The sequence below is a fragment of the Spinacia oleracea genome, chromosome 3, assembly GCF_020520425.1.
Source record: "Spinacia oleracea cultivar Varoflay chromosome 3, BTI_SOV_V1, whole genome shotgun sequence".
In the NCBI taxonomy this organism is placed as follows: domain Eukaryota; kingdom Viridiplantae; phylum Streptophyta; class Magnoliopsida; order Caryophyllales; family Amaranthaceae; genus Spinacia; species Spinacia oleracea.
In genome coordinates this window covers 109,629,601-109,656,573 of record NC_079489.1, presented here as the reverse complement: position 1 = coordinate 109,656,573, position 26,973 = coordinate 109,629,601, and the positions used below count along the sequence as shown (strand labels likewise).

General features: G+C 34.6%; 1 long non-coding RNA gene across 2 annotated transcripts; it reads right to left on the bottom strand.

The window, feature by feature from the left end:
- Positions 1-623: 623 nt before the first annotated feature.
- LOC110803771 (uncharacterized) lies at positions 624-4,300 on the bottom strand. Of its 2 annotated transcripts, XR_008930867.1 has the most exons (4): positions 4,074-4,300; positions 3,493-3,598; positions 2,504-2,551; positions 624-2,155 (listed from the first exon to the last, which is right to left on the bottom strand). It is a non-coding gene; the product is annotated as an uncharacterized lncRNA (long non-coding RNA). The 2 variants fall into 2 exon arrangements; XR_002537575.2 differs by having other exon boundaries at positions 624-2,551; positions 4,074-4,288.
- Positions 4,301-26,973: the final 22,673 nt, after the last annotated feature.

Below are 26,973 nucleotides of genomic sequence, written 5' to 3'. Positions count from 1 at the left end.
ATTTAACTAACAATACTAGACCCGATCACTACAAGAAAAAAGGGTTTTCGTGGTGGTTATTTTGGCATTTAGTAGCGAATATATTCGCTACGAAAACATTCCCCATCAATTAGCTATTCGAGGCGGTAGCCACCGTTGCCATAGCCTTTAGTAGCGATTAGTACATTCAATGGGGTAGACCAAAACAATCGATACGTAATACTATGTATAATCATATCGATTATTGTAGCGATTATAATCGCCATAATTTCCTAATTTCACATACCAAATACATTAGTTTTAACGGCAAAAGAATCAATGCCATTGGTAGTTATAGTAGCAAATGCAATAGACGCTATTAGATACCTATCGTATCAATTATAATCACTACTATATGTTACTCATTGTTGCGAATTTAAGTGATACTATTAATTTCGTAATTGATACTTTTGCTAAGATAACAATCCAAATTGACAGTCTGTAGCTGCGATTATAATCGTCACAAAAAAAGTAATATGTATTTTGCGCCATAAATTTAGTGATTTATAATGGCTATCAAAGGTTGTCATTATCAAGCATATTGACAACTATAATTATTATACATGAATAAAAATTTAAAATTCTAAATAATTATAAGATAAAAATAATATTATAAATAAATAACTCATATTGAATAAGTCATAAGTTATTACATAGGTGATAGAAAATTGTCTAACAATCTAAAAACTTAACTAAATACTCTCTCTAAGTTGCGAAGGACAAGATATATAAATATTTAACTACTCTAATGTGATAACGATACAACAAGTCCTATATATATAGATCGATAACATGAGGTGCTTTCCAAGATGAGCTCAACTTCACCGTGTGCCAAACGAGTTATATGCACGTCAAAAGAATGTACGATAAGTAATAGCAACGCTTCTCAAATGGCCTGCAGTCCCCAAAATTCTTCACCGTCTTCCATCAACATAAAAGACAAAACTATAGCAGCTTAGCCAATATCCAATCCAGAAAAGGCAACCAGGAGTCTGCTGAAACAAAATCCTCACTACAGAAATACGAAAATGTAGAAAATAAACCACAAAAACAGAGTACATGAGCTGCAGCCACAATCAGCCAACACTAAAATTTAGCAGAGCTAGAATAGATTGCAGATGCAGCATGGCTGTGCAGTTATAACTGCAACCAAGGCCAAAGCTGATAATCAATCAGATCAACCAAAACACCAAACACAAATACCAAATCATCCAAACTGAACCAACAACTGACTTTACCATCTTTTAGAAATAGAAGAAAAAGCCCTACATTAGCGTAATACCTATCAAAAGAAAAGCAGCCAACACCTACAACACTGGAGGAACCGAAGCCTCTCTGCAAAAGAAAACCACAGCAGCAGAGAGAAGGAAAATCATACATCAAACAACTCCAAGAAATATCAGTTGCAAAGAAGAACCCAAATACAACCTAAGAGTCTAAGACTGATCAAAGGAACATCTACATATATTACTCCATTTTATTCTTAGGCACTTTGTTGAATTAGATTGACTCTATTCAAATGTTTGCTTGTTGCTCTTCCTAGATATATGGTCTGATGATTAAATTGGCAAGAATGGATGAATGTTCTGGGTATATACTCCAACTTATTGTTTTTGCAATGTACTAATACATAATCATTAATGACATTTTCTTTTATCTACAGATCTTTAAATTGAATTATGCAATGATGAATTTTACTACTCTCATCAATTCTTTTACTTCCTTCTTGTGGTGAAACTCGTGAAAGACAAAAGTGACTACTATGGTAGCGTGCTATTTGATACTGTTGCAACAACAAAAAACATATATGGTTCATGGACATTTGTTAAATTAGCTTCTTATCACGAGGTTTTTTGTGCAGATAATTAATTTGAACATTTGTCGCTTAAGTGGAGTAATTGAACTTCAAAAGCATATACTTCCTAGATGAGTATAATTAGTTAGTGCTGAAGTCTTAGTTGCCTTTTTCATTTGAATAACTAAGCTATAAGAGTGACATGTTCTAAGTATCACCAAGAAATACTTGAAGTTCATCTTGCCCCCAAGCATATTTCTAATACGAAGTCAGGATCATCCAAAACATCCTTCTTTGTGGGAAAGTCATTCTTTATCCTTTAACAGTTTTAACCCCTTCCAGCTGTAAAGGAAGAGACAAATCAATTCAGAATGTAGTTACAAACATTAGAACATAAAATAAGTAAATAACTATATTATTTGCATGGTTAAAGAAGCCACCAAAGCAATATGCAAAAGCAGAAAATGATTACTCTGTCAGTGATTTCCAAAAGACAAAGTTTCAAGGGGAAAGGCGTAACAAAAGTTGCAACAATAAAGAAGGTTGACCGTGAAAATATTTCACTTTTACCAAAAAACGTCAGCCAAAGAGAGATAATACTATATCAAGAATAAGAATATAACGAAGTCATCACCCTATGTAACAAGTAAAGTAAGATGGGTACTAGGGGGTATATAGCAAATATTTTACCTCGTCCTACAATATATTGACCTTTGAATACAAATTTTCAACCACCTCCTGTAATCAGCAAAAATTTATCAAATTAATGCATGAATTTCTTCCAAAGTGAATCATAATAGAGAAGGAAGAAGGAGAAAGAGAAATTTTGCACATAATCAGCTAAAGTCACAATTTATTTGTAGAGTCTGTCCCAACAATTAAATGTAAAATACAAATCACCAACATTGAATTAGGCACACATGTGTGTGAATCTTGTTATCCCTAATTTCATTTCCAAACAGTGAGACAGTTATTGCATGAATTTGCGAAGATACAAGAACCACTAGTAACGCAGTGCATTACTGAAAACCTTAGCTTCACAACAAACTGCAATCAAATAAATCATCAGGAAATATATGATTCACCACCAAGTTGGCCTTTGTAACTTTTATTGAATAGGGTATACGACTATGCATCAAAATAAAACCTTCTCATCATCATCCCCTCTTTCAGCTGTGAAAAAGGAAGCAACTTCACTCACAATATGTACACACTAGGTTTCGCCTAAAGAGATGTTAGAATGACATTGGTTCTCTGCATCTTCATTATAATTAACATGATTTGTCCATCATCAATTCCAAACCATTCAAATCGATTTCATATTATATGTGCAAGTCATCCTTCAGTAGGTACTTACTTGAGAATGTAACTAGAATTCCCTAAAAGTGGGTCATGATCATTCATCAAGCACTTTTTAAAGAAATATCAGCAAAAACAATAAGGAATGCATATCCTTTGGGTTCACTCAAACATATAAATTCAAAGGCCAAACCCTTTGTATAAACAAGTTAATATTACATAGGAATCTACAAAATCAAGAACCAATGCAAACCATAATCAAAATTCAACTGACATTTCCTACAAAATAAAAGTAGTATCATAAATCAAACCCACAATAGCAAGATCACAACCTACTAATTATACTAGTCATAGAAAGACCAAACCCAAAAGAAACTAACCAGGATTATAAAAGACCAAAATTAGTAGCCTAAAGCTCAGCATTCCCTAGTAGTGTCTCCAGTCCTTGGACCTCTGATTCCATGGCCCTTCATTTCATTCCATTTACTGCCATGTGTTCCAAAAACAAACATAAGTACAATATGCAATCTTTGAGGTAAAACTTACAATCTAATTTATAGCTAACCATCCATAACAATTTCTGAATTTAAGCACAATTTGAAGCAATACAATTTTACACATCAAACCAGTAAGGAGAAGAAATTTTTTATATGGCTTACCATGTACGAATTACAAAAATCTACCATTTTTCTAATAGGAATTTAAATCAGAAAACTGATAGGTCAATAAGAGTGTAAAACAGAAAAAGAAAAAAAACGAAAGTCGGAATTCACGATTTAATCCTTTTATATATGCCAAGAAGATCAAACAAACCAAAATTCTAAATTGAAACTCACAATTTAATCTATCAATTACCGCTACAATGATTCAATTGGATACGGGGAAAAAAATTCATTTCGTTATAGAGAAATAAAAAACTTCAGAGTATGAGCAGATCGAGAGGGGGAAAAATGGAGCATACCCGACATTGTATCCCTCAATTTGTTGATACCGTTGTGACTCCATTGGAGGAGCTAGCGAAAAAATATCTGGAAGAAAGAAACTGATTGAGTTCCTAACCCTAGATCTAGAAACAGTTGAAGTGGGAACGACTGCCAAAGAAGAGGGAAATGAAAATTTTGAGTAAAGTTCGTGCAAATAAGAGCGGGGTTACTCTATTGGGCTTTTAGTGTCGATTACGCGAGAGGTTAATATGGCAATTGAAAACTGGTATGGTTACCAACATTATTTCACTAATAACATATAATTATAACAGCGAATGTGAAATCGCTACAAAATAATCGCCACGAAAATACATTTTTCTTGTAGTGGATATTGCTTTTTCTGTGAAATTGTTAGCCATGTATAGCAATTCGTCGACAAAGAGACACTGTAATGGAATAAGGCATTTATTCCGTTATCTACGAGGAAAACTAGATCATGGTCTACTCTATCAGTCAAGAAAAGATGCTACTCTCGTTGGTTATGCAGATGCTGGATACTTATCGAATCCACAGAAGGCCAAATCACAAACTGGATATTTGTTCACTTATGGAGGTACTGCAATATCCTGTAAATCAACGAAACAAACATTAACATCTACATCATCAAACCATGTGGAATCGATTTCTCTTTATGAAGCTGGACGAGAATGTGTATGGCCCGGGTCAATGATCAGTAATATCCAAGAAGGATGTGGAATGAAGTCAATAACATCCTACCATCATCTACGAAAACAATACTGCATGAATCGCACAAGTAAACTAAAGGGTACATCAAAGGTGACCGAACAAAACACATATCCCCACAATTGTTCTTCACACACGACCTCCAAAAAGAATGAACGATAAACGTCCAACAGATTTAATCGTGTGACAATCTTGCATATTTGTTTAACAAATCTCTTCCTTCAAAGAGATTTGAGCTGTTGGTACATAAAATTGGATTGCGTCATCTTCGTGAGCTATATTGAATTGAGGAGTATTATATGCACTGCACTCTTTTTCCCTTTGATCAGGTTTTTGTCCCACTGGTTTTTCCTGAAAATGGTATTTAATGAAGCATTATACCAAGGCATATAAAAATCATAAAATTATACTCCTCTTCCCTACCTATGGTTATTATTCTACTGAGGTTTTAATAAGGCAACCAATATCCCAATGAAGATTGTGCATTCAAGGGGGAGTGTTGAGATACAAAACGTGAATGCCCACAAATTTTGAATGTAAGTTATTTCCCCCATTTAATGCTTCCCTTAGTTTTTTCCTGTAGCCTGTGCATAGGGTAGATATATAGGTGTCAATTTTTTACTAAAATGCCAAATGCATAGTAAATCTTGTACTATAAATAGAGAAGAGTGCAAAGAGCAATCCCGTAGAAAACATTCACTACTTATTGCTTGTAACTTCCTTGCAATAGATTATCTGTTTTCATCTCATTTCATAATAGGGTATGATATTTTTTGGTTTTGAAAAGGGGGTTTCCTCCTTTATTCTTTTTTCATATTTTCTTTTTCCTTTGACTCTGGTCATTTCTGTTCGGGTCATTTCGGTTCGGATCTATTTAGTACCAATTCGATTTCGGTTCTGGTTATTTCAGTTACGTAATGGGTTGGTTCGATTTCAATTTAAACCTTTTTCAAGTCACTGTTGATAAATGTTATCATTCTATTTCTAATTAGTAAGCTATTAATCTACGTTTTCACAAGTATTTTTAATTTACCAAATTACAACATCGTTATAGCAATTAGAGTTTGATGTAAGTTATAAGATGATAAATAAGTATATATACAACGAGAACTATATGTAATCACTAGATTACTCAATACATATAAATATATATATGGAGTAACTCTTTAAGTTGACACAAAATTAAATTTACTAAATAATTAATGATTATAGTGTATAAGAACATACATCATAAATATACTCCAAGTACAACTAAACAATTACTCCGTATAACTTATCACAACAATTCTTCAATTTACTAGTGGTCTTAACAAGTGTAAAGTACATAAGAGCATGTTCAGCCCTGTCTTGTCTTAAGACTTACTTTAAATGCCACATCAGCTTTCTACTAACTTTTAATAATTTTTTACGCTAAGACTTGCTAAAAACTCAACTAAATTTATCTCTTCACCCCTAAGACTCAATTAAGATTTACCAATACATGTACATGACATCACTCACTTTTAGGATGCCATCACCCATTTGAGTGTCCAAGTCTTAAATTGAGTCTTGAAAAACCAAGACTCCACTTAAGACTTTGTTAAGACAAAGGGAGATAAATGGGTGAAATTATGGAAGTCTTGTCTTAAGATAATATTGATGATGTCATACCAAGTCTTAAAACTTAGGGCTGATCTTGCTCTAATATTCATTTGTATATCTTGAATTGGATCATATCATTAGACATTTAATTATTATCACACGTTGAGGTGTTAATGAGTCGAGCCTGCTCGGCTCGCTAAAGCTCGGTCAAAGCTCGGCTCGAACAGGCTAGACTAGAGCTCCGGTTCGGCTCGAGATCTTTAATAGCCAAGCATGAGCAACCCTGTACTTTAAAGTACGATACAATGATTCTATGAGATCAAATTAAGTGGAATCAGATATAGTCAAGTTAAAATTAGGCCGGTTCAATACAAAAAAAGCAGATTAGATAATGATTCGGGTCAAATTAACCAGAGTCGGGTGGAGTTTAGGTCTGGTCAAATCGGTGTCGGTTAGACAACAGTTCGGGTCTAACCATATCGGGTCAAAACAAATATTTTGAGGGTCAAATCGGTGTCCGGTGAAGTTCAAGTCGGGTCAAACCGGTGTCGGGTGCGGTTCGGGTGGAATTCAACCGATGAAAAGTGGAATTCGGGTCAGATCAAACTGATTACGGGTGGAGTTCATATCGGGTGAAACGGGTGTCGGGTAGAGTAAAGTGGGTTACAGATTGGGTTTGGGTTCTGGAATTTCCGGGTCAAACCAGTTCGAAATAGGTGGTTTTTTCGGGTCGGGTCAGCTTCTGACACCCCTACATACTAGTCACTTTCCATAACCTGCAAAACAGTACATTTAAATATACCATTCATCCATTCATTTATCAATGAATGGCCCACATAGGAAGTTAGTAGAAAAATCATGAATCACATAAACATTTGCAGCAACTAAGTAAAGGTTCCAACAATCTACAAATAATTCGACTTTATTAGTTCTAATCGAATTGTTTTAACCTTAAAGGAATAAAGACCTAATCAAGAGTTTAATGACTAAAAGCTCCCACTAAAACAAAAAATTTACATGCTTTACAAATTTTAAACATAAAATTGTATTCCCTAGTCCAACCGAAAACTTACAAATTTAATTAAAATTTAAATCTCACGTAAAATAATTTTAAATCCCTTTATTTTATTTTCAGTTGATTAAAATTAATTAATTATAATTTTACCAAGGTTTTAATTTTATTAAAATAATTAGTATAGAATAATTTATAATAATTAATATAATCAAAATTAAAATTAAATTCCGAGAAAAATTAAAATTACTAAATTTAACTAAAATCGACGCTCAACCGAAAATTAAACGAACGACCCAACGTGCCAAGGCAAGGCTGTATGCCTAATCCCACACCTCCCCCAAGTAAGCGACATAACATCGCCTATGGGTCGTGTGCACAAGTGCAGCGCCCATGGCCTGCTCGTTCCTGGTCGAGAGCACAGCCATCGCAGGGGATGACGCCAGCAGTGCTCGCTTGTGCTTACTTTGCCAGCCATGCCTCTTCGCCTTTTGCCTCATCGCTCACTGCACGCGACGTGCACAACGCTGGCTGAGGCCTTGCGTGCACGTTCGTGCTTGCTCGTCGCCTAGCACCGCGTGGGAGACGAGCTCCCTTGCTCGTCGTCGCACGCCCGTACTATTACTTCGTTCGTGCAAGATTGTGAACAATTCAAAAAATTCAAACACTTTTATATTTAAATTTAACGACAAATTAATAATCCATATTAATTTCACTAAATTTAGGCGAAAAATCGAAAATTTATTATTCAAATTAATTTCCGATTACATATTTTCTTAGGGATTAAAATCTAGGTCATAAAATTTTAAAATATTTCAATTTTAACAAATTTTATGGTGGTTTTTAATCATAGGATCCTAATTAAATTAGTAAATAATTATGAAATTCAAAACAAATTCTAAATTATTTGAAATTCAACAAATTAATTATAATTACAAATTAGGTTGTATAATTAACAAAATTAAACCTTAAAATTGCTAAACATATACAGTAGGTCAATCATAGATTCAATATTTACATACAAGATTCGCAAATATCTAATTTAAAATCATAAAAATTACAAATTTTGCATTCGAAAAACTAAAACCTCCGAAAAGTCATAGTTAGGCTTCGAATTAGGGAATTCTGGCTTCGGCATCAAATCTTTGATTTTTGTCAAAATTTTAAAACGTCGTTTACATGTGAAATTCACTATAGAAACATAAGATATTGACCATTATTGACAAAACTGACAAAAAATCCTACGAACATATAATCAAATAATCTCACGAATTTGCAATCAATTACATCCATGAAATTAATAACCCCTTTAATTCATTGCAAATTTATAAAATTTAATCCATTTTAACTATAATTGATTATCGAATTAATTAGTGGCTCGTGATACCACTGTTAGGTTATGAATAATACAATAATATAATTCATGCGAAAAAACCATAAAGCTAGAATCCAAGTTAATTAATTGACACATAGTCAATAAGAATAATTTAGGTTACAACAATTTGATGCGTGCCTTCCCTAGCTTCTCCCGAACCGAACAACAACAAGTCTTTAGAGCTCCGTAGAAAGTCCACAACACGTTCGGATCCGCCTTAGGTTCAATCAACTAGGATTTTACCTAAAGTTTTATGTATTCAGGCTATGCTATTTTATGTTCTCCCTTGAACACAAAGTAAGTAAAGAATATGATTTTCAATCTTTGATGTGTGTATAATTATGAGGGCCTAGCCTCATATTTTTAAGGTAGGAAATATGGAGTTTGAGTCTTGCTAGGAAAAGAATTACCAACCCTTCTAGGATTGAAATTCTTATCTAATTAGAATTGTAATATTAATTAAACTCTTAATTAAACAAATTCTAGTAGGACTAGGAATACTTAATCACAACGTTACTTGGCAACTAAGTAATCGCACTTTTCTTGGAGCCCAAGACGAAGAAACCAACGCAGCCACACTGGTGCGCGTGCCTGCCTAGGCCCAGCCGCAGCCGCAGTTGGCCAAAGGCCCAGCGCGCTGCAGCCTTGCCTTGCCGGGCTTGCTTGCTTGGCGGGCTGCATTGCAGCCGTTGCCTTGCTTGCTTGGCGGGCTGCTATGTTGTTAATGCCTTGCTTGCTTGGCGCGACCCACTGTGTTTCTACGCCTATCGGTTGGGCGCTGGCGCTGGGCTTCCTGCTCAGCGCTATGCGCTCGACCTTTGCTTGTCGAGCGATGGGTCGGGTCTCTTGCCGGCTTATCGCTCGTCGAGCTTCCGATTCATTTTCCGCTTCCAGAATCCATTTCCGTTTTGAACAAATATTTATGTTTCCGTTAATATATTTCTGATTTCCTGAAATAATTTCCTTTTCCGACAATATTTCCGATTCTGGTAATATTTCTGTTTCCGGCAATACTTCCGATTCCAGCAATATTTCTATTTTCGATAATATTTTCCGATACGATCCATGTTTCCGTCTCCGGCAACATCTATGACTTGGATAATATTTATATTTCCGTCATGAACCATATTTCCGTTTCCGGCAATACCTTCATTTCCGGAATATTCTTTACTTTGCCTTTTGACGATTTCAGCTCCCACTGGAACCGAGATCTGTCACTTCCGAATGATCATAAATGGAGTACTTAATGAATAACATATTCACTTAAATATTTGATCCGTTCACGTACTATTTGTGTGACCCTACGGGTTCAGTCAAGAGTAAGTTGTGGATTAATATTATTAATTCCACTTGAACTGAACGACCTCTAGCTAGGCATTTAGTTCACTTGATCTCACTAAATTATTAACTTGTTAATTAATACTGAACCGCATTTATTAGACTTAGCATTAAATGCGTACTTGGACCAAGGGAATTATTTCCTTCACCTATGATGATCCATCATTGCATTTGCGTTGTTGGGGAGTAGTTTTAAATAACATGTGTGTAGAGAAAACTTGCGGGAGAAGTTATCATCATGGGATTGAGTTTGAGAGATTATTCCTCTTCCGCATTTATAAACTCTATAATGATTTTCTAGTAATGACTACATTAATTGATTATACTTTTAGTTAATGGATTTTGAACTATTTAATATTTTGGTTTTGGGCCTTAATGTTTCCGAGTTGTACGATGACCATTAACTATTTATTATGTTTAAAAGTTAGTTAAATTCTGTTGCGTAATTCTGGTAAATAGCCTTAGCCGTTATCACGGTGGCAGTAATATCCTGGTAATTCCTGTATTTAAGTGGGATAATGGTTTTATAAAATAAGGAATTATTAGGGTGTTACAAAAATGGTCCCTAGTCGGAAGTTTTCTATAAAGGTGGACGCATAGAAAATGCTAGGCGATTGGAATGCAAGATGACTAGTAGTTCTATTTCTTGAGCTATGTGAACATGGAAATGTCGTAATCATTTGCATAGATACTTACTTGATACAATTAGTATCGGACAGACCTATGGAACTTACTGGAAGAGATGAAAATCTTTCGTAAGTAAATTTCATTATCTTATTAGACACTAATCCTCAATACCTGAGTGATTTGAGATTACTTGTTTGAGAACTGGTTACTCTAACGTTGTCAAGCGTCGCACAGTAAAAGGAGACTATTATGGCAACGCTCGGGTAATCACCTATCAAACGAAGTCTAACCTCAAGATCGCAAGATTGGGATTGTCCTCCCATAAATCGGGATGAGATGCCAAAAGGTGCACTAGGAGAGCTTGAAACTGTAAAATGCATGGTCGTGCTAAGATGAATCATAGGCTATGATTATCTGTTTAATTGACCAGTTGAACTCTGACACCGAGAAATACCTCTGGACACAATTAGGATGACTACTCTTACCTTATGTTCATGAGCAGACATCAAGTGGGGGACTAAAGTATATAATGCCCTTGGTACAAGTTTTCATTTAATGTTAAGTCTGATAAATGCGGTACAATATTAATTAAACAGGTTAATTATTCAGTGAGATCAACTAATCTGAATGGCTACCTAAAGGTTGCTTCGGTTCAAGTAGAATTAATAATATTAATCCACAACTTACTCTTGACTGAACACGTAGGGTCACACAAATAGTACGTGAATGGATCAAGTATTTAGGTGAATGTAATATTCAATAAGAACATCATTTATGGACATTCAGAAATGATGGATCTTCTTTCCAGTGGGAGCTGAAATCATCAAAAGGCAAAGAAAGAATATTTCGCAGAAATGAAGATATTGCCGGAAATGGAAAATATGGTTCATAAAGGAAATACAAATATTATCGAAGTCGGAGATATTTCCAGAAATGGAAATATGGTTTGTTTCGGATTAACGGAAATAGAAATATTGCCGGAATCGGAAATATTACCAGAATCGGAAATATGTGGGAATCGAAAAATATCTTCGGAATCGGAAATTTTATCGGAAACATAAATATTGTTCTAATCGGAAATAAATTCCGGAACTGGAAAACAAATTGGAAGCACAACGAGCGATTACTCGACGAGCAAACCCGCAAGGCGCAAGGCCCAGCGCAAGCGCCGGGCCCAGGGCCCAGCGCCCAGCAGGCTTGCGCGCGCGAGCAACAACGATGGGCTAGCAGCGCCATAGTGTGGGTTGTGTGGCCCTGCGTGGGCGGAAAGAAACAAGAAGCAGCATCGTGGGCTTTAAACCACGAGTGATGTAGCCCAGCCCGCTGCCTTGGCGTATGCAACAAGAAGGGCTTGGGCGCCAAGTCTACTTACGCGGCAAGTAGGTTGGGCCTCAAGATAGTCGTTTTCCTAATCCTACATAAACTAGAAGGTTATGATAAATCTAATACTAATAGTGTTTGATTATTTCTAAAATACTAACATGTTAATATTAACTAGAATCCTAAGGGGTTTAGTAAATCTAATCCTAGTAGGATAAGACTCATCTATTCCTCCCCTATAAATATGTGATCCATGATTATATATTTATAACTTACTACATACATTTAATTCAATCGAATTTAATAATTTGCCTATCACTATTGTGAGTTCCCGAGTGCATAAAACCTAAGATTATATCCTAGTTGGTTGAACCTAAGGCGGATCCGAACGTGTTGTGGACTATCTACGGAGGGGCAACATTTGAATCTCTATACTTGTTCTTGTTCAGTTCGAGAGCAGCTGGGAAAAGCACGCATCACATAGTATGTATACTAAATTATGCTAATTGATTATGTGGTAATTAATTTGGATTCCTGGTTTTATAGTTTTTTCGGATGAATTATATTGTTCATAACCTCACAAAGGCATCAAGCGACAAAGGAATTAGGAAATGGACACTAGTCCCTAAGGACAAGTAGGGGATTTAAGGAAATAATGCTCTTGTCCAATTTGCATTTAATGCATTGAATACTAAGTCTAATAAATGCGGTTTAGTATTAATTAACAAGTTAATAATTTAATGAGATCAAGTGATCTGAATGCCTAGCTAGAGATCGATTCAGTTCAAGTGGAATTACTTATATTAATCCACAACTTACTCTTGACTAAACCCGTAGGGTCACACAAATAGTACGTGAACGGATCAAATATTTAGGTCAATATAATATTCAGTAAATACTCTATTTATGGACATTCACAAATGATGGATCTTTGTTCCAGTGGGAATTAAAATCATCAAAAGACAAAGAAAGAAGGTTTGCCAAAAACGGAAATATGGTTCATAAAGGAAATATAAATATTATCGAAGTCGAAGATATTTCCAGAAATGGATATATGGTTCGTTTCGGAAAATACTAAGGGAAATAGAAATATTGCCGAAATCGGAAATATTGCTGGATTCGGAAATATTATCAACATCGGAAATATTGTAGAAATCGGAAATATTGTCGGAATCAAAAATATTATCAGAAACGTCAATATTGTTCGAATCGGAAATAAATCCCGGAATCGAAAAACGAATCGGGAGAACGACGAGCGACGAGACGGCAAGCGAGCAAGCCCATTGCTCGATGAGCATAGCCCGCATAACTCGACAGGCCAGCGTCAACGCCAGGCCTAGCGCCTAGAGTTGTAATACCTCGTATTTTTCCTAATTTATAAATATATTTTTTATAGTATTTATAAAGATTTTTACGAATTAAATTGCATTTAATAGGAAGTAAATGTATTTTATTTTTAAATAATTTAATTATTAATTATTTACGAAAACCGGATTTTTTTTAAATAAATTAAACGAATTTATTTAGCTGGGAATTGTTGGGTCATATTTTGAAAACGAATTTAATTCTAATCTAAGCCCGATCCAATTTCATGATCAAACCCAACAAGGCTTGCAAGAAGTTAATTCTAATTAAGCCCTTAAGCAAGCCCAACTCAAAACCCTAAAACCTAGCCCATGAGGGAAGGAAAAACTATAAATACCCCCTTCCCCTCATTAAATCCCCACAAAAATTTTCAGAATTTCCTCTCCTTCTCTTTCGTCTGCCCTTTCCTTCGGCCCCAAGCAATGAGTGTTGCTTTTCTCGCTGCCAGCACGCGTGTCGTGCCTGCCTTGTCGTGCCTCACGCGCACACTCACCCGCACTCCCTCTCGCTCTCGTCGCGCCAGGCAGCGCACACCCCTCGCCATGCCGCAATGTACACCCCTCGCCCATAGCGCACATCCCTCGCCCTCGCCCGTAGCGCGCACCCCGCCCCTGTCGTGCTCGTGATGTGGCTGCTGTTGCTTCGTGCTTGTGCTTTGCGTCACTGCCGCACACACAACACATCGTTGTTGCGTGTGTGTGTTGTCGTTGTTCTTAATCAAATCCGTATACTTTTAACTTTTCCTAATTCAGTTTTTAAATTATTAAATTACTATTATTTAATTGTTTTGGATTATTGAAATTGCTGGGAACGGTTGTGAACACTGTGTTTTAATATTTCGTATTTGAATTGATGAGATTGATTTTAATTCAAAAGAATTATAATTTTCAAATTTAATGATTAATTAAAGTGTCAATTTTTTAAGAGTCAAAACATGGTTTTATTAATGACCTATTGATAGGATTTTAATTCCGATTGTTCAAGCGATTGATTCACATAATTTAATGATGATTTAAATTATGGGAATCAACTTAAATTTCATATTTATTATTAATCTTAAAGTGTTGATTTTAATGATTCTAAGGCCAAAAGGTCAATGTTTTTATGCTAGGACTTGAGTTGACTATTTGAGACTATTAAAGTAACGAATAACGATTAAATTCTAAATAAACCAAGGGTTTTAGATTCTTAAATAGGTGATGGAAATTTAGTAAACATGGATAATAATTAAGTTTCTCCTTTGTGTTTATAGGAGTTGATTTCTAGCTTGAGTCGTGATTCGCACAGTGGCACCCGTACTTAGGTATTCCAGGTACGTACAAGACTAGGGTGACCACCTATCCCATGAGGACTTTATGAAGTATATTGATTGATTGTGAATCATGTGAACTTAATTGTTGAGAATTCATGTTGATGTGTGAACAAGTATGTTGAGATTGTTATTGAATCTATGTGAATGAGCATGTTATGGATTGATTAATGTTTTATAGATTCAGTTGAACTATTATGTTATGGACTTTTATAATCGTTGAATTATGTCAAGCATGTTGTTCAAATTAATATGCATGTATGAGTGTTTCGCATGCAAGTTATTATGATTATGTTATTGTACGGGATGTCTAGCATACAATGAGCCTATTGAATATTGCCTCAGTGCATTATTTATTCTACCGCAAGTGTAGAATAAATTTAAGAAGTTTATGTGAATTGAACTAAGGACTACTCGTGCTAAGGGCACATCCCGCTTGTTAACAGACAATGTCGGGTTATCTCAAACAGTGTTTTTGAAAAGGAATAATAGAGTAATTTCACTTGAGTCCTATGTTTGATCACAAGTCCTAAAGGATTAAAATGAAGTGTCATTGTTTGATAATTTATTCGTGTAATTGTTGAATTACTTGTGAGTTATGTCTTTGGGTTGAGTCTTGAACATGACATACTAATTAACGTAAAGTGTAACCCGAATGAGCTTCAAAACTCTTGGAACGTATATATCTTGAGTATGAACAATTGGGGGAGTCGCGTCGGAGAAACTTGTACTCCTTGAATGATACAAGACGTTGTTTCATTCTTTTGGTTATTCGCTTATAAAATGCGCGGGAATTCCGTCGGTATGGTCCGACTGTCGGTAGAATGCCCGACTCTATTTTATTTGGTGTTTGGTGGGCTCCCAATACCCTCATTTTCCGCCAGTGGTCTTGTTATTCCCTTAGTGGTTTTGTGTAATACCCGTTCGAAGCTAAATTCTTATTAATCTATGAGTTAAGAGTCGTCTCATGTCTCGAGTATGTCTTCATGATTAATTGGTTTACTTGAATGGCTTTTGTATGTGGATTATCCTTATTAATGAGTGAAGCATGTTAGACTAGGATTTAATTCTAGCTTGTTAATACTCAGCTTTCGCTGACTTCGTGCTTCATGTCTTTCGGTCATGGCCTTCGCCTTAATGACCCTATGATGATCCATCATTGCACTTGCATTGTTGGGGAGTAGTTTTCAATAAGCAGGTTGGTAGAGATAACTTGCGGGAGACGTTATTATGGGAATAGTGTTGAGAGGCTATTTCTTCTTTCGCATTTATAAACTCTATTTTTATTTATAGTCATGACTACTACTATTATCATTATTACTTTAATATGGTTTGAAACTTAGTTAGTGGATTTTCTAAACTATTTAATGTTGGTTTTGGGCCTTGATGGTTCCAAGTTGTTTTATGACCATTAACTATTTAATATGTTTGAAAGTTAGTCAATTTTCGCTGCGTAATTATGGTAAATAGCATTAGCTGTTATCACGGTGGCGGTAATATCTTGGTAATTCTTTTATATTAGTCTGAAAAAGGTAATTATAAATATAAGGAATTACCAGGGTGTTACAAGTGTGGGCTGTAACAGTAGCGTGGGCGACAAACAGCAGCATCGTGGGCTTGGCGTCACGCGTGGCCCAACCTCATGCTCTTGTTGGCTTGGGCGGCAAGTAGCCTGGGCCTCAAGCTAATCGTTTTCTTAATCCTACGTAAACTAGAATTTTAGGATAAATCTAATACAAATAGTGTTTAATTATTTCTAAAATACTAAGAGGTTAAAATTAACTAGAATCCTAAGGGGTTTAGTAATTCTAATCCTAGTATGATAAGACCATTCTATTCCTCCCCTTTAAATATGTGATCCATGATCATAAATTTATAACTAACTACACACATTGAATTCAACCGAATTTAATAATTTGCCTATCACTTATTGTGAGTTTCCGACTGCATAAAACCTTAAATTACATCCTAGTTGGTTGAATCTAGGTTGGAACCGAATGTGTTGTGTTCTATCTACGGAGGGGCGACATTTGGAGCTCTATACTGGTTCTTCTTTGGTTCTGGAGCAGCTAGGGGAAGACACACATCACATAGTATGTATACTAAATTATGATAATTGATTAGGTGATAATTAATTTGGATTCCCGACTTTATGGTTTTTCCAAAGAGTTATATTGTTTATAACCTTACACTTATCACCATTATAACCAACCATGAGTTACCCATGCTACCCATATTACTTCAAATTTCAATATTCCTTTCCGGTATTATCATACTTCATAAGTAAATATTGGTGGATATATTAGTTATTAATCATTACTCTGATAATAATTCTTCAACAATATACTTAGTGGTGGAACCAGAAATCTAAGAGTGGTAGGGCACCATAATATATAAAAGGAAAATTTGGTAATATTAATCCTACATTTGGCCGATTTTCTTTTATTAAGTCCACATACGACATATTTTTTAATAATTCCACCTTTACTACCCAACGACTTTTATTGGGCCTAACAGGTAATAAACTTGTTGTAGAAGGTAATATGTCTCTACGTGGAAGTACCCTCTCTCGATATATTCAGTCATTATCATCAATTCATTACCATCTCGTTGACTTTTTCACCGATTTTCGATCACTTAAGCCCAATAAAAGTTGTTGGGTAGTAAAGGTGGGATTATTAAAAAATATGTCGTAGGTGGGATTAATAAAAGAAAATCGGCCAAAGGTTGGATTAATATTACCAAATTTTCCTATATAAAAATTCATAACCCGTAAATAATTTCTTGACTTTTAATTGATACGAAAAATTTGAAATAACTCATCCCTATGAATGCAACTATTGGAGTATCAAGGAGTACATGTAGTTTAAAATTTTAGTACCTTTGTCGAATTCCCAAATTTATAGAGTAGAATGTTATTCCCTCCTTCCCTTTTTATTCTTTGCGATTGATATTATGCACATGAGATAAAGACTAATTAATGTGTATTGAGATTCCTCTAATTTTTTATTTAAATACGGAAAAATTACGTTTATCTATAATATTTTCAATTTTATCAAAAATTTGACATTGTAAAAATGGGAAAAACTTAATGCCCTAATGGAAAAGTGTGAGATATTAAATTCCCAAATGAATTTATTTGGTTAAAAAAACCTTTGGGCACAATTTTTTATAGAATATTGTCGTTTGTGAAAATATAAAAGTAAATGTGAAAACAAAATAGGACATCATATCCGAAATGAAGTACGTAACAAAAAAAAGGAACGGATGGATTAACAGATTATTATAACTTAAGTTTACAATACAAAAATCTCATTGTAAAAAAAAAAATTAATTCCCAACCAAAACGGTTTCATAGTATTGTTGATGACAATAACTTATTTTTTGATTCCATCAGAGAACAGTGTAAAGTAGGATTCACTGATTCATTTGCCTTTTTCCTCTTCGCCTACTAGATCTAATTGTGTCCTCTCTCTTCAATCGTTATTTTCAATAAAAGTTTCACTTCAATTCTCAAATCAAAATACCTTCAACTCCATTCCATCGTTATTTTTCTCTATAGAAAACTTGAATTATCGCGTATATCCGACTAAATATGCATTCAGACTCACCTAAATTCTTAATACTCACCATTTTGTTTAAAATTTTAGAGTTGTCTAATTATTTAGTCAAAGAATGAATTTTTAATTTTATGATTATAATAAATTCTTATACTACAAATGGTACATTAAGCTAGAAAGTTATTTACGGAGTATCTTGTAGCCAATTATTTTTTTTCGCTTAACTAGAAAAATAAAACTTGCAATATTTTTACTAACTTCAATTTATTTTAGCTTTAGATAATTGTATATAAAAATAAAATAAAAAATAATACGCTATAATATTCATATGAAAATAATATTAATTTTAAAAGAATTAAAGTTTTAAACAATTAATATAATTTATACGCAGTGTGTAGTACTACGTATATTTTTTAATTAATAACATTATTATAATGAGTTATATTATTGGAGTGATGGTTATAAATCTACTTTACAAAATAGGAAAATTTGTAATTATTAATCCAACTTTTGCCCGATTTTCTTTAATTAAGCCTACCTATGTGATATTTCTAAATAATCCAACATTTATGACCCTACTACTATTATTAAGCCTAACAAGTTACTAACCTGCTATAGGCGGTATTCACTCGTACGTGGCATATAACAATTATATATATTTTTTTATTTTTTTCCCCTTATTTTCTTTAATTGCTATTTTAATTTTCGTTCCTCTCTCCTCTGCAATTTTCTGCTTCATCTCTGCACTTCTCTCCATTATTTCTCTTTTACCTCTTCTCCACCATTGTCGATCCCTCATACCTCTCCATTCGAAGTTTATCAAAAATAATCAGCAAATGGCTGGGGTAAAGCAATTGCCTGTTGGATCTGGATCTTCTTCAAATTCAAGGTTTTTTTTCTTTCTAAATTTTCAACAAGACCACAATAACCAACATCCCACAACATAAATAGAACTATATTATTGCAACAGCTCGGGTTTTTACGAACTGACCATCAAGGAAGCCCAAAATTCAAAATTTACCAAAAAAGAAACCAAAACGCTAAGGTTCGTAAGTTCACCTTCAATTGTACGATTTTGGAGACGAAATTTGAATGCGTGTGGATGAAGTCACCTATTTCCACAAGAAAATCGTTGATGATGTCATGAACCAGTACAATTGTGGTTGAAGCAGCAGTAATGGAGGAGAGAGGAATTGAAACACGGTACAGAGAAGAGAAGGGTTAAGGGTTTTTTGAAAAAAAAATGAAATCCTTGTTTAGGTGGCAAGTGATGATGACGTGTCCAATATTTTAGGAGGGAAACCAACTTTAGGTTGTCAACGTTTTTAACATTGACTTTGTAGCAGGTAACCGGTCATCCAGGCTTAATAATAGTAGTTGGGTCATAAAGGTTGCATTATTTAGAAATATCGCATAGGTAGGCTTAATTAAAGAAAATCGGGAAATGTTGGATTAATAATTACAAAATTTCCTTAACTTTGTAGCAGGTAACTGGTCATTCAGGCTTAATAATAGTAGTTGGGTCATAAAGGTTGGATTATTTAGAAATATCGCATAGGTAGGCTTAATTAAAGAAAATCGGGAAAGGTTGGATTAATAATTAAAAAAATTCCTTAACTTTGTAGCAGGTAACCGGTCATCCAGGCTTAATAATAGTAGTTGGGTCATAAAGGTTGGATTATTTAGAAATATCGCATAGGTAGGCTTAATTAAAGAAAACCAGTCAAAGGTTGGATTAATAATTACAAATTTTCCTACAAAATATTAGGATCCAATATATTCTTGAGGTTGTTTAATTTATTAACTGAATGTTAAATTACTCGAGTTTAATTGTTCCATGTCAATACAGAGTGCGTGTATCTGTTTGACTATGTACTAATGTAAATCGAAAGTGTAAGTTATATTTCAATTATTATTAGATTGCGATAGAATGAGTTAGTTTCTGACAGTTTCAGCCTTCAAGGAATTTGATAAATATTCAAGATGTTTGGACCTTTTAAAATATGTGAGTATGTAGGCCAAAACATGTTTCGGATAATAAAAGCATACTTCGTAAATAAAACATAAAACATGAAACTGGGCATATATATAATAATAATAATAATAATAATAATAATAATAATAATAATTATAGAAGACATATTTGCTGAGATATTAGAGCGCCACATAGGAAATCATTGATTCCGGGCAATGAGAATAAGATCTAATTTATTTTAGAATTAAAAAAATATGTGTGTCATGTAGATAAATAATTAAGTATCACGTAAATATTTTAATTAATTAATTACTAATAAATCTAATAATTAAATTATAAATTTGAAAAAAGATAAATATAATATTCCGTAAATGTTATCAGAATATTTGGTAATAAAAAAATCATCCTAATAATGTGTTTAACATGAATTCAAATCATAAAAAATAAAATAAGTACATACGAAGTACATTAAAGGATGTAATAATAAAGACTAGTCTTTTTTGCATGCGATGCGTGCGTGAATTTTTAGGATGCATTTAGCGCAACATTAAGAAATTAATATTTATTATTGTAAAATAACTACCTCTTTTTTTCTTTTGAAATCTTAACCAATTTCTTAATACTCATTTCAAGACTTTGTCACAAATAACTAATCGAAAAGTAAAGAATTTTTTTCAGAATTTAACCTTTTTATAATATTTTCACATAATGAATTGAATATATATATATATATATATATATATATATATATGTATATATATATATATTATTGTGTTGGATTTTGTTCAAATAGTGAGTGTAAAGAACGTTAAGGAACAAAGGCAATATAACTTATATAAGATAAGATAATGCAATACTTCATCCGTTTCAAAAAAATTGCAACACTTTTAGTTTTGCCACTATTCATAAACCAACTTTGACCATATATTTCTACGAATTTAGGGGACAAATATTCAAGTACCACCTATTGTACTCCCCTTCCCAAACCGTCAACTCAAGAGTAAGATAGACAAACAGTTTGGCAAATTCTTGGATGTGGTCAAAAACTTGCAGGTAACTGTTCCTTTTACTGAATTGATTTTACAAGTTCCTGCATATGCTAAGTTTATGAAAGATACTTTGACCAGGAAATGTGCTTTTTGTGAGGTAGAGACTGTAGCTTTTACTGAGGAATGTAGTGCTTTGTTGCAAAATAAGTCTCCACCTAATCTTAAAGACCCTGAGAGTTTTTACATCCCATGTAAAATTGGCACCGTTTTTATTGATAAAGTTTTGTGTGATCTAGGTGCTAGTGTGTCTGTTATGCCCTTGTCTGTCTGCACTAAATTGAACATGGGTGATTTGAAAATTACTAATATTACGCTACAAATGGCCTACCGTTCTGTGAAATACCCCTTAGGTGTTTTAGAGGAAGTTCCCGTTAGAGTAGGTAAATTTTACATACCTATGGATTTTGTGGTGCTAGACAAGAAGGAAGATTCTCAAATTCGCATTATCTTAGGTAGACCCTTCCTACATACGGAGGGGGAGGTTATTGATGTGAAAAGTGGGAAATTGACTTTGTTTGTGGGGGATGATAAGGTTACTTTTAATATGAATAGTGCCTTAAAAAGTCCCATGCTAGAAGAAGAACAATGATATCGAATTGATGTGGTTGATTTTATTATTCGAGATAACGTCTCCCAAGTCCTTGAAAGGGATTATTTGGAGGAAATGTTTTGTTGTGAATCTTTTGCATGTGATAACAGTTCTTGGAGCGTTGAAGTGGATGCTCTAGAGTTGACTCTTGATGGTGGAGAAAGAGGTAAAAAACCCCAAACTTAAACCTCTTACTGCTAATCTAAAATATGCATATTTGGATGATGAGGAGCTTTGTCATGTGATAGTCAGTACTGCACTAGATGAAGGCCATTGGGTTGAAAAATCACAAAAGGCCATTGGGTACAGTACTGACGATCTAAAGGGTATTATCCCAGAATTTCGCATGCATAGGATACATTTAGATGATAATCAAAAGCCATGCATTCAACCCCAACATCGTCTGAACCCCATCATGCAAGATGTTTTGAAAGCTGAAGTTATGCAATTTCTTGATGCGGGTATTGTTTATGTTGTGTCTGATTCTAAGTGAGTGAGTCTTGTTCTGGTAGTCCCAAAGAAAGGGGGACGATTGTGGTTAGAAACAAAAAGAATGAGTTGATCCCAAGCAGGGTAGTCGTAGGGTGGCGCATGTGTATTGACCATTTTCCCCTTCCCTTTATTGAACAAATGTTGGAAAGATTAGCCTTTCACAAGTTTTTATGTTATCTGGATGGTTATTCTGTTTTTTTCCAAATCCCCGTACATTTAGATGGTCAGGAAAAGACCACTTTCACCTGTCCCTATGGTACTTTTGCATATCGTAGGATGCCCTTTGGTATGTGTAATGCACCTACTACATTTCTGTTGGGTTATGATACATATAAACGAATATAAATCATGCGGCCGGAAAAACCATAAACGCCAGAATTCCAAATTAATTGCCACATAACAATTAGCATAATTAGGATGCATACTCTTTGTAGCGTGCCCTCCCTTGCTGCGCCCGAACCGAACAAGAACAAGTCTTTAGAACTCCAAGTGTCGTCCCTCCGTAGAAAGTCCACAGCACGTCCGGATCCGCCTTAAGATTGACCAACTAGAATCGCCCTTAAGGTTCTAAAATATTCGGCTATTATGGCCAAGGTTTATGGTTGAATTTTTGCTCAAATTCTTACCTTTGAATACTTCAAACTGGTTATAAATTATGAGCCTAGATTTAATATTTATAGGCCATGGAATAAGCAATCGAATCCCACTAGGATACGAATTAATTAAATTAGAATCCTAGCAGAACTCTTATTTAATTAATTTATCTTTTTAGGATTAGGAAACTTAATCATCAAACGAATCCTATATGCTTTAGGTTTCGTATGTGAACACAAACACACACGCACGCACAGCAGCCCACGGGGGGCGCCATGCGCGCGCGCGCGAAGCCCTAGCGACGCAACCATTCGGCCACGAAGCCCACGAGGCTGCCTGCCCCTTTGGCGCAGCCTTAGGCTGGGCGTGTGTGGCGCGCTCTTGCCTTGCTGGACGAGGGCCTGGCTTCGTGATGGGCCTCGTCTAGCAAGATCGTCCGATGCTAATTCGTACGACGCGCTTCCAATTAATTTCCCGATTCCGGAGTTCATTTCCGATACGAACAATATTTAAAATTTCCGATTCCGGAATTAATTTCTGTCTCGAACAAGTATTTAATATTTCCGTTTCCGGAATTATTTTCCGATTCCGATAATATTTCCGATTCTTACAATATTTCCGATTCCGGCAATATTTCCACTTTCGATAATATTTTCCGATACGTACCATGTTTCCGTTTCCGGCAACATCTACGACTTGGATAATATTTATATTTCCGGTACGATCCATATTTCCGTTTACGGCAATATCATCGTTTTTGGAGTATTCATTCTGTTTGCGTTTGACGATCTTAGCTCCCACTGAAACCAAGATTCGTCGATTCCGAATATCCATTAGATAGAGTATTTAATGCCATTAAATACTTGATCCGTTTACTTACTATTTGTGTGACCCTACGGGTTCAGTCAAGAGTAAGCTGTGGATTAATATCAATAATCCACTTGAACTGAAGCGGCCTCTAGCTAGGCATACAGTTCACTTGACCTCACTGAATTATTAACTTGCATAATGAATACTGAACTGCATTTATTAGACTTATCATTAAATGCATACTTGGACCAAGGACATTATTTCCTTCAGTCTCCCACTTGTCCTTAGGGACAAGTGTGCATTTCCTAATTCCTTTGTAAACTCGATGCTTGCTCTTGAACATAAGGTAAGAGTTGTAATCCTTATTATGTCCAGAGGTGTTTCTCGGTTTCAGAGTTCAACTGATCAAATAAACAGATAATCATAGCCTATGATTCATCTGAGCATGGCCATGCATTTTACAGTTTCTAGCTCTCCGAGTGGCCTTGTACAACTTTCAGCATCTCATCCCGATTTATGGGAGGACAATCCTAATCTTGCGATCTTGAGATTAGACTTCGTTTGATAGGTGATTACTTGAGCGTTGCCTTTATAGCCTCCTTTTACGGTGCGACGGTTGACAACGTCAAAGTAAGCAGTTCTCAAACAAGTAATCTCAAATCACTCAGGTATTGAGGATTAGTGTCTAATAAGTTTAATGAAATTTACTTATGACAGATTTTCATCTCTTACAGTAAAGTTTCATAGGTCTGTCCGATACTAGTCTTCCCAAAGTAAGTATCTACGCAAATGATTACGACATTGCCATGTCCACATAGTTCAAGAAACAGAACTACTAGTCATCTTGCATTCTAGTCGTCTAACGTTTTCTATGCGTCCATCTCTATAGAAAACTCCAACCAGGGACCATTTTCAACTTTTGACATTCAAGTTCACTTGATAGACATTTCTTAGTCACAGGACTGGTCCTGACAGTCTATCTTGAATATATCGTCAAATTGAAGGGACTCATCATTTAATACTAAACCAAGATTAAATGGAATATGAAAATACATTTCATATATGATAAATGTTCAACCCTAATGTTTTACAACCATGGGCCTCAAACCCATCTTTAAAACAGTTCATGGAATTCAAAGCTATGTTTGATTTCCAGTGCTACAATGTGAGTGTTGCTTGTCACTTGTTGCATAGGTTTAGTTATCATGCTTTGCCAATCTTAATATCCTTTTCATCGAATATTCTTCGAGATATGATGATAAGATATATCGAGTATGTTTATTTTGTGATCTAGTCTTTCTTGATACAATAGTGGTTCTACTCATTTTGCAATGAAGAACCATCAAATCAGCAGACATGTGATCCACCCAAGTTCAGTGAAGAACTCTTTAACATAAACAACTCTGTTTCATTGCTTCTTAGGCAATAAGTACTTTTACTTCAACTGTATAGGTTGCTAGTGATGCTTTAGTTGGATTTACTTATCCAAGCATTTCATAGATATGCGAAAGACTTTCCAACTGTATCTTAGAACATAGAAATTAATATTTGATTTCCCACGCAACAACTCATGGTCTCCAATCCATGTTGCCATTTCAAAACACGATGCCCTATAGCTCGTTCTTGCCAATGGTTAACTCCAAAGGGGTCTTGCTTGATGCTTTGCCAGTGTTTATGCGTGTAGCATCAACTATTTAGCATATCTTTATTTCCTTGAATCAAGAACTATTCCTATGTACCTTTTCAAGTAACCTAAGTTTTTCTTGATCTCAATCTAGTTGATCTTCACTTAGATCAATAGAGATTGGTATATGTTCGTTATGCCTAAAGCCATACGATACGTTTTTGGCGATCATCATATTATATCATACATGATAAATTCTTTTGCAGAATAATTCCCAATTGAATTCTATTCATGTAACTTTAGCTCATATAGTTTTAGTAGATACTTAATCCAGCTAAATTCTTTGACATATAATATAGGTTAAGAATCTTACTTAGATCCTTTGATGTTTAACTTAGTAAATGCTTATACATAGTTCAAATATCTCCAATGGAGTCTTTCGTGTTTGATTTAGTAAATTCCATTACTTAATCCAAAACAATATCATAAGATCTTTGTAGATAGATCTTAATACCCAGTATGTACTAAGTTTCGCCTTGGTCCATCATTGATGAATAATTCAAATCTAAGCCATTAGCATTTCAATGTTATTTCACAATAGAGAGATATGTGTGTGTTACACATAGGACCAATTAAATTTTACGTACTCCCACTAAACTTCTTATATATCTATAAGAATCATGTACATTTTATGAAACTAAAATACTTATTAGCTTCACTAAAATACAATTCTAATTCCCAATTGCTTGCTTAAATATGTACTTAGATTTCATAAGCTAGCTTTTCTTTTCAAGAATTTATTTGGATCCACAAATCCTATGACATACCATGTACATAGTTTATTCCAACATTTGATTGAGGAATACGTTTTGTCATCCAATTGCCATATGTACCAATATGAAATCATTGCTTGATTTATAGACTTGAGCATTACGATTATGCATGAGGTTTCAACACAATCCATGCCATGAATTTGCTTGTAACCTTTAGCAACTAATCTATCTTTGTTTGTGAACACAATTCCATGTTTGATGGTTTTTATCCTTAAAACCAATTTGTAACCAATAGGTGTTAACCTATTCTTGCAAATCAACAAAATTTAAATTTTGTCATCAAAACATTGGCTATGTTTTATGGCCTTTAACCAATTAAACATTTCAGTCTATATATGGCCTCTAACCATATTAGGGAATCTAGGTTTTGTCATAGCTTTCTTACAAGTCACAAACTCATTAATCTACATGATAATAGTTTGACTGCAAGTTGTAGGATTCTTCACTATCTAATAGAAGAACCTCATAGCTTCATTGACCTGAACTCCATGTTTCTTCACTATCTAATAGAAGAATCTCATAGTTTCAGTGACTTGAACTCTATGCCTTACTTGGGTATAGAACATCAAACAATAGAATATCAACAAACACTTGAAAGTTCTTTGAATATTCTATTCTCCTTGAAGCACTTGTAAAGTCTTCTAAGATATGTCTATTCTTTAAAGCCACTTCTAAAGTCCTTAAGGAATAAGTGTTCGGATTCTGAAGAACTCCGAAAAGCCTCCAGAATGTCCGTTTATG